Raw genomic sequence first — 6,734 nt, forward strand, 5'->3', positions numbered from 1 at the left:
AACAAACAGTAGATATGTTTCAAGGAAATTATATGGGAGGTTCCTTAGTGGGTTAAGCCGATAGGACGGCTTGGTGGACAAAGGGAAGTGGGTGTGGACTGAGAACAGAGGGAAAGACTAAAAAGGAATCACTACACAGTTGATAATTATATTAATTTAAATGCTAATCCTTTGCACATGAACGCTCACTAATAACTACAATCAATATATATTTACGCTCAGTGTGTCGTCGTTGGAATCTTCCATCTGTCTGTTGGAGAGTTCATACGACATAATCTCCAACATAATCCAGGTAGAATCAGGAATTCCCCAGGGTAATTGTTTATGCCCCTTACTTTTTTCAATCTTTACTAACAACAAGCCAGTGTGTCTATGTATGCGGATAACTCAACACTATACACGTCAGCTACTACAGCAACTAAAATTACTACAACACTTAACAAAGAGCTGCAGTTAGTTTCAGAATGGGTGTCAAAGAATAAGTTTTCCAAAATATTTCCAAAACTAAAAGCATTGTATTTGGGACAAATCATTCACTAAACCCTAAACCTCAACTACATCTTGTAATGAATAATGTGGAAATTGAGCAAGTTGAGGTGACTAATCTGCTTGGAGTAACCTTGGATTGTAAACTGTCATGGTCAAAACATATTGATACAACAGTAGCTAGTCTGTCCAAAATGAAGCGTTGCTCTACCTTTTTAACAACACTATCTACAAGGCAGGTCCTACAGGCCCTTGTTTTGTCACACCTGGACTACTGTTCAGTAGTGTGGTCCGGGGCCACAAAGATGTACTTCTGAAAATTGCAGTTGGCTCAGAACAGGGCAGAACATCTGGCCCTTAAAAGTACACTGAGAGCTAACATTAATACAAATGCATGTCAATCTCTCATGGCTCAAAGTGGAAGAGAGATTGAATTCATAACTACTTTTTTGGAAGTATTGACAAGCTGAATGTACCGAGCTGTCTGGTTAAACTACCAACACACAGCTCGGACACCCATGCATACCCCACAAGACATGCCACCAGAGGTCTCTTCACAATCCCCAAGTCCAGAACAGACTATGGGAGGCGCACAGTACTAAATAGAGCCATGACTACATGGAACTCTACTCCACATCAGGTAACTGATGCAGCAGTAGAATCAGATTTAAAAAACAAGGTAAAAATACATCTCATTGAACAGCAGGGACTGTGAAGAGACACACACAAGGGTACAGACACACCATCATACACATACATTATAATATTGTTGTATGGTAGTCTTATACATTTTACGTTACAGCCTTATTCTAAAATGGAATTAAATACAAAGAAAATCCTCAGCAATCTAAACACAATACAATGACGAAATGAAAACAGGTTGGTAAAACAAAATTCTCTAATTTATTAAAAATAAGAAACAGAAATACCTTGTTTGCATAAATATTCAGACCCTTTGCTAAGAGATACGAAATTGTCCAACAGTGATGAATTAAATTGATTGGACATGATTTGGAAAGGCACATACCAGTCTATATAAGGTCCCACAGTTGACAGTGGCCTCCATCATTATTAAATGGAAGAAGTTTGGAACCACCAACATTCTTCCTAGAGCTGGCCATCCGGCCAAACTGAGCATTTGGGGGAGATTGTTCTAGAGTTCCTCTGTGGAGATGGGAAAACCTTCCAGAAGGACAACCATCTTTACAGCACTCCACCAATCAGGCCTTTATAGTAGTGGCCAGATGGAAGCTACTACTCAGTAAAAGGCACATGACAGCCCACTTGGAGTTTGCCAAAAGGCACCTAAAGACTTTTAGACCATGAGGCACAAGATTCTCTGGTCTGATGAAACCCAGATTGAACTCTTTGGCCTGAATACCAAGCATCACATCTGGAGGAAACCTGGCACCGTCCCTACAGTGAAGCATGGTGGTGGCAGCATCATGCTGTGGGGATGTTTTTCAGCGGCAGGGACTGGGAGACTAGTGAGGATCGAGGCAAAGATGAACGGAGCAAAGTACAGAGAGATCCTTGATGAAAACCTGCTCCAGAGAGCTCAGGACTTCAGACTGGGGCGAAGGATCACCTTCCAACAGGACAATGACCCTAAGCACACAGCCGAGACTACCCAGGATTGGCTTCAGGATAAGTCTCTGAAAGTCCTTGAGCACGGATTTGAACCCGATCAAACATCTCTGGAGAGACCTGAAAGTAGCTGTGCAGCAACGCTCCCTATCCAACCTGACAGAGCTTGCGAGGATCTGCAGAGAAGAATGGGAGAAGCTCCCCAAATACAGGTGTGCCAAGCCTGCAGCGTCATACCCAACAAGACTTGAGACTGTAATCACTGAGGCAGAGTAAAGGGTCTGAATACTTATGTAAATGTAATATTTCTGTTCAAAATGTATACAAAACTGTTTTTGCTTCATCATCATGGGATATTGTGTGTTGATTGATGAAAAATGATTTAATACATTTTAGAATAAGGCTGGAATCTAAAATATATTGGAAAAAGTCAAGGGGTCTGAATACCTTCCGATGTCACTTCCTGTAGTGGTGTAATAATGTTATATGATGTACTGTTTTATCTTGTGTTTTATATGTGATGTCAGTGCTTTCATGTGTTTGTACCTCAGGAAGAGTAGCTGCTGCCTTGGGGTTCTCTAATAAATACACATGTGTTTGTACCTCAGGAAGAGTAGCTGCTGCCTTGGGGTTCTCTAATAAATACACATGTGTTGTTTCTGTACCTCAGGAAGAGTAGCTGCTGCCTTGGGGTTCTCTAATAAATACACATGTGTTTGTACCTCAGGAAGAGTAGCTGCTGCCTTGGGGTTCTCTAATAAATACACATGTGTTGTTTCTGTACCTCAGGAAGAGTAGCTGCTGCCTTGGGGTTCTCTAATAAATACACATGTGTTTGTACCTCAGGAAGAGTAGCTGCTGCCTTGGGGTTCTCTAATAAATACACATGTGTTGTTTCTGTACCTCAGGAAGAGTAGCTGCTGCCTTGGGGTTCTCTAATAAATACACATGTGTTGTTTCTGTACCTCAGGAAGAGTAGCTGCTGCCTTGGGGTTCTCTAATAAATACACATGTGTTGATTCTGTACCTCAGGAAGAGTAGCTTCTGCCTTGGGGTTCTCTAATAAATACACATGTGTTGTTTCTGTACCTCAGGAAGAGTAGCTGCTGTCTTGGGGTTCTCTAATAAATACACATGTGTTGTTTCTGTACCTCAGGAAGAGTAGCTGCTGTCTTGGGGTTCTCTAATAAATACACATGTGTTGTTTCTGTACCTCAGGAAGAGTAGCTGCTGCCTTGGGGTTCTCTAATAAATACACATGTGTTGTTTCTGTACCTCAGGAAGAGTAGCTGCTGCCTTGGGGTTCTCTAATAAATACACATGTGTTTGTACCTCAGGAAGAGTAGCTGCTGCCTTGGGGTTCTCTAATAAATACACATGTGTTGTTTCTGTACCTCAGGAAGAGTAGCTGCTGCCTTGGGGTTCTCTAATAAATACACATGTGTTTGTACCTCAGGAAGAGTAGCTGCTGCCTTGGGGTTCTCTAATAAATACACATGTTTTGTTTCTGTACCTCAGGAAGAGTAGCTGCTGCCTTGGGGTTCTCTAATAAATACACATGTGTTGTTTCTGACCTCAGGAAGAGTAGCTGCTGCCTTGGGGTTCTCTAATAAATACACATGTGTTGTTTCTGTACCTCAGGAAGAGTAGCTGCTGCCTTGGGGTTCTCTAATAAATACACATGTGTTTGTACCTCAGGAAGAGTAGCTGCTTCCTTGGGGTTCTCTAATAAATACACATGTGCCTTGGGGTTCTCTAATAAATACACATGTGTTGTTTCTGTACCTCAGGAAGAGTAGCTGCTGCCTTGGGGTTCTCTAATAAATACACATGTGTTGTTTCTGTACCTCAGGAAGAGTAGCTGCTGCCTTGGGGTTCTCTAATAAATACACATGTGTTGTTTCTGTACCTCAGGAAGAGTAGCTGCTGCCTTGGGGTTCTCTAATGAATACACATGTGTTGTTTCTAAATACACATGTGTTTACCTCAGGAAGAGTAGCTGCTGCCTTGGGGTTCTCTAATAAATACACATGTTGTTTTGTACCTCAGGAAGAGTAGCTGCTGCCTCAGGAAGAGGGTTCTCTAATAAATACACATGTGTTGTTTCTGTACCTCAGGAAGAGTAGCTGCTGCCTTGGGGTTCTCTAATAAATACACATGTTTGTACCTCAGGAAGAGTAGCTGCTGCCTTGGGGTTCTCTAATAAATACACATGTGTTGTTTCTGTACCTCAGGAAGAGTATCTGCTGCCTTGGGGTTCTCTAATAAATACACATGTGTTGTTTCTGTACCTCAAGAAGAGTAGCTGCTGCCTTGGGGTTCTCTAATGAATACACATGTGTTGTTTCTGTACCTCAGGAAGAGTAGCTGCTGCCTTGGGGTTCTCTAATAAATACACATGTGTTTGTACCTCAGGAAGAGGAGCTGCTGCCTTTGGGTTCTCTAATAAATACACGTGTTGTTTCTGTACCTCAGGAAGAGTAGCTGCTGCCTTGGGGTTCTCTAATAAATACACATGTGTTTGTACCTCAGGAAGAGTAGCTGCTGCCTTGGGGTTCTCTAATAAATACACATGTGTTGTTTCTGTACCTCAGGAAGAGTAGCTGCTGCCTTGGGGTTCTCTAATAAATACACATGTGTTGTTTCATGTGTTGTTTCTGTACCTCAGGAAGAGTAGCTGCTGCCTTGGGGTTCTCTAATAAATACACATGTGTTTGTACCTCAGGAAGAGTAGCTGCTGCCTTGGGGTTCTCTAATAAATACACATGTGTTTGTACCTCAGGAAGAGTAGCTGCTGCCTTGGGGTTCTCTAATAAATACACATGTGTTGTTTCTGTACCGATGGTCAAGTTGCCTGCAATTGATTTTGTATTTATTTTTATTGAACCTTTATTTATCTAGACAAGTCAGTAAAGAACACATTCTTATTTACAATGACAGCCTACCAAAACGTAAAAGGCCTCCTGGGCGGACGGGGGCTGGGATTAAACATATATATATTTATATATAATATGTACATATATATAAATATTGGACAAAACCCACATCACGACAAGAGAGACAAGACAACACTACATGAAGAGAGACCTAAGACAACAACATAGCAAGGCAGCAACACATGAAAACACAGCATGGTAGCAACACAACATGACAACAACATGGTAGCAACACAACATGACAACAACATGGTAGCAACACAACACGACAACAACATGGTACTTACATTATTGGGCACAGACAACAGCACACAGGGCAAGAAGGTAGAGACAACAATACATCACACAAAGAAGCCACAACTGTCAGTAAAAGTGTCCATGATTGATTCTTTGAATGTAGAGATGGAGATAAAACTGTCCAGTTTGAGTGTTCGTTGCAGCTCGTTCCAGTCACTAGCTGCAGAGAACTGAAAAGACGAGCGACCCAGGGATGTGTGTGCTTTGGGGACCTTTAACAGAATGTGACTGGCAGAACGGGTGTTGTATGTGGAGGATGTGGGCTGCAGTAGGTATCTCAGATAGGGGGCAGTGAGACCTAAGAGGGTTTTATAAATAAGCATCAACCAGTGGGTCTTGTGAAGGGTACACAGAGATGACCAGTTTACAGAGGAGTATACAGTACAGTGATGTGTCCTATAAGGAACATTGGTGGCAAATGTGATGGCCAAATGGTAAAGGACATCTAGCCGCTCTCGAGCACCCTTACCTGCCGATCTATAAATTATGTCTCCGTAATCTAGCATAGGTAGGATGGTCATCTGAATCAGGATTAGTTTGGCAGCTGGTGTGAAAGAGGAGTGATTACGATAGAGGAAACCAAGTCTAGATTTAACTTTAGCCTGCAGCTTTGATATGTGCTGAGAGAAGGACAGTGTACTGTCTAGCCATACTCCCAAGTACTTGAATTAGGTGACTACCTCAAAATCAAATTAAATGTATTTATAAAGCCCTTCTTACATCAGCCAACCCAGATAGGAAGATCACGTCAATGACTCAACCCACTCAGGAACGGCATGGAAGAGCACCAGTAAGCCAGTGACTCAGCCCCTGTAACAGGGTTAGAGGCAGAGAATCCCAGTGGAGAGAGGGGAACCGGCCAGGCAGAGACAGCAAGGGTGGTTCATTGCTCAAGCTCTAAACCTTCAGAGGTAGTAATAACACTTGTGGGGAGAGGGGCATTCTTCTTACCACCCATATAAACTTTGTTTTGGAGGTGTTCAGAACAAGGTTAAGGGTAGAGAAAGCTTGATGGACACTAAGAAAGCTTTGGTGTAGAGCATTTAACACAAAATCCAGGGAGGGGCCAGCTGAGTATGAGACTGTATCATCTGCATATACATGGATGAGAGAGCTTCCTACTGCCTGAGCTATGTTGTTGATGTAAATTGAGAAGAGCGTGGGGCATGGGCTTGAGCCTTGGGGTACTCCCTCGATGACAGGCAGTAGCTGAGACAGCAGATTTTCTGACTTTACACACTGCACTCTTTGAGAGAGGTAGTTAGCAAACCAGGCCAAAGATCAGTCAGTCAATCAATCAGTCAACAAACCAATCAATCAATCGTTCAGTCAATGAACAGCTACAGTCTATTATTTTGTGTGTGTATTACCAATGATCTATAACCATCCTAATCCTGATGAATGCAACACTAATTTATCACCACTAGA

This window comes from Oncorhynchus tshawytscha, linkage group LG13 (genome assembly GCF_018296145.1).
Source record: "Oncorhynchus tshawytscha isolate Ot180627B linkage group LG13, Otsh_v2.0, whole genome shotgun sequence".
In the NCBI taxonomy this organism is placed as follows: Eukaryota; Metazoa; Chordata; class Actinopteri; order Salmoniformes; family Salmonidae; genus Oncorhynchus; species Oncorhynchus tshawytscha.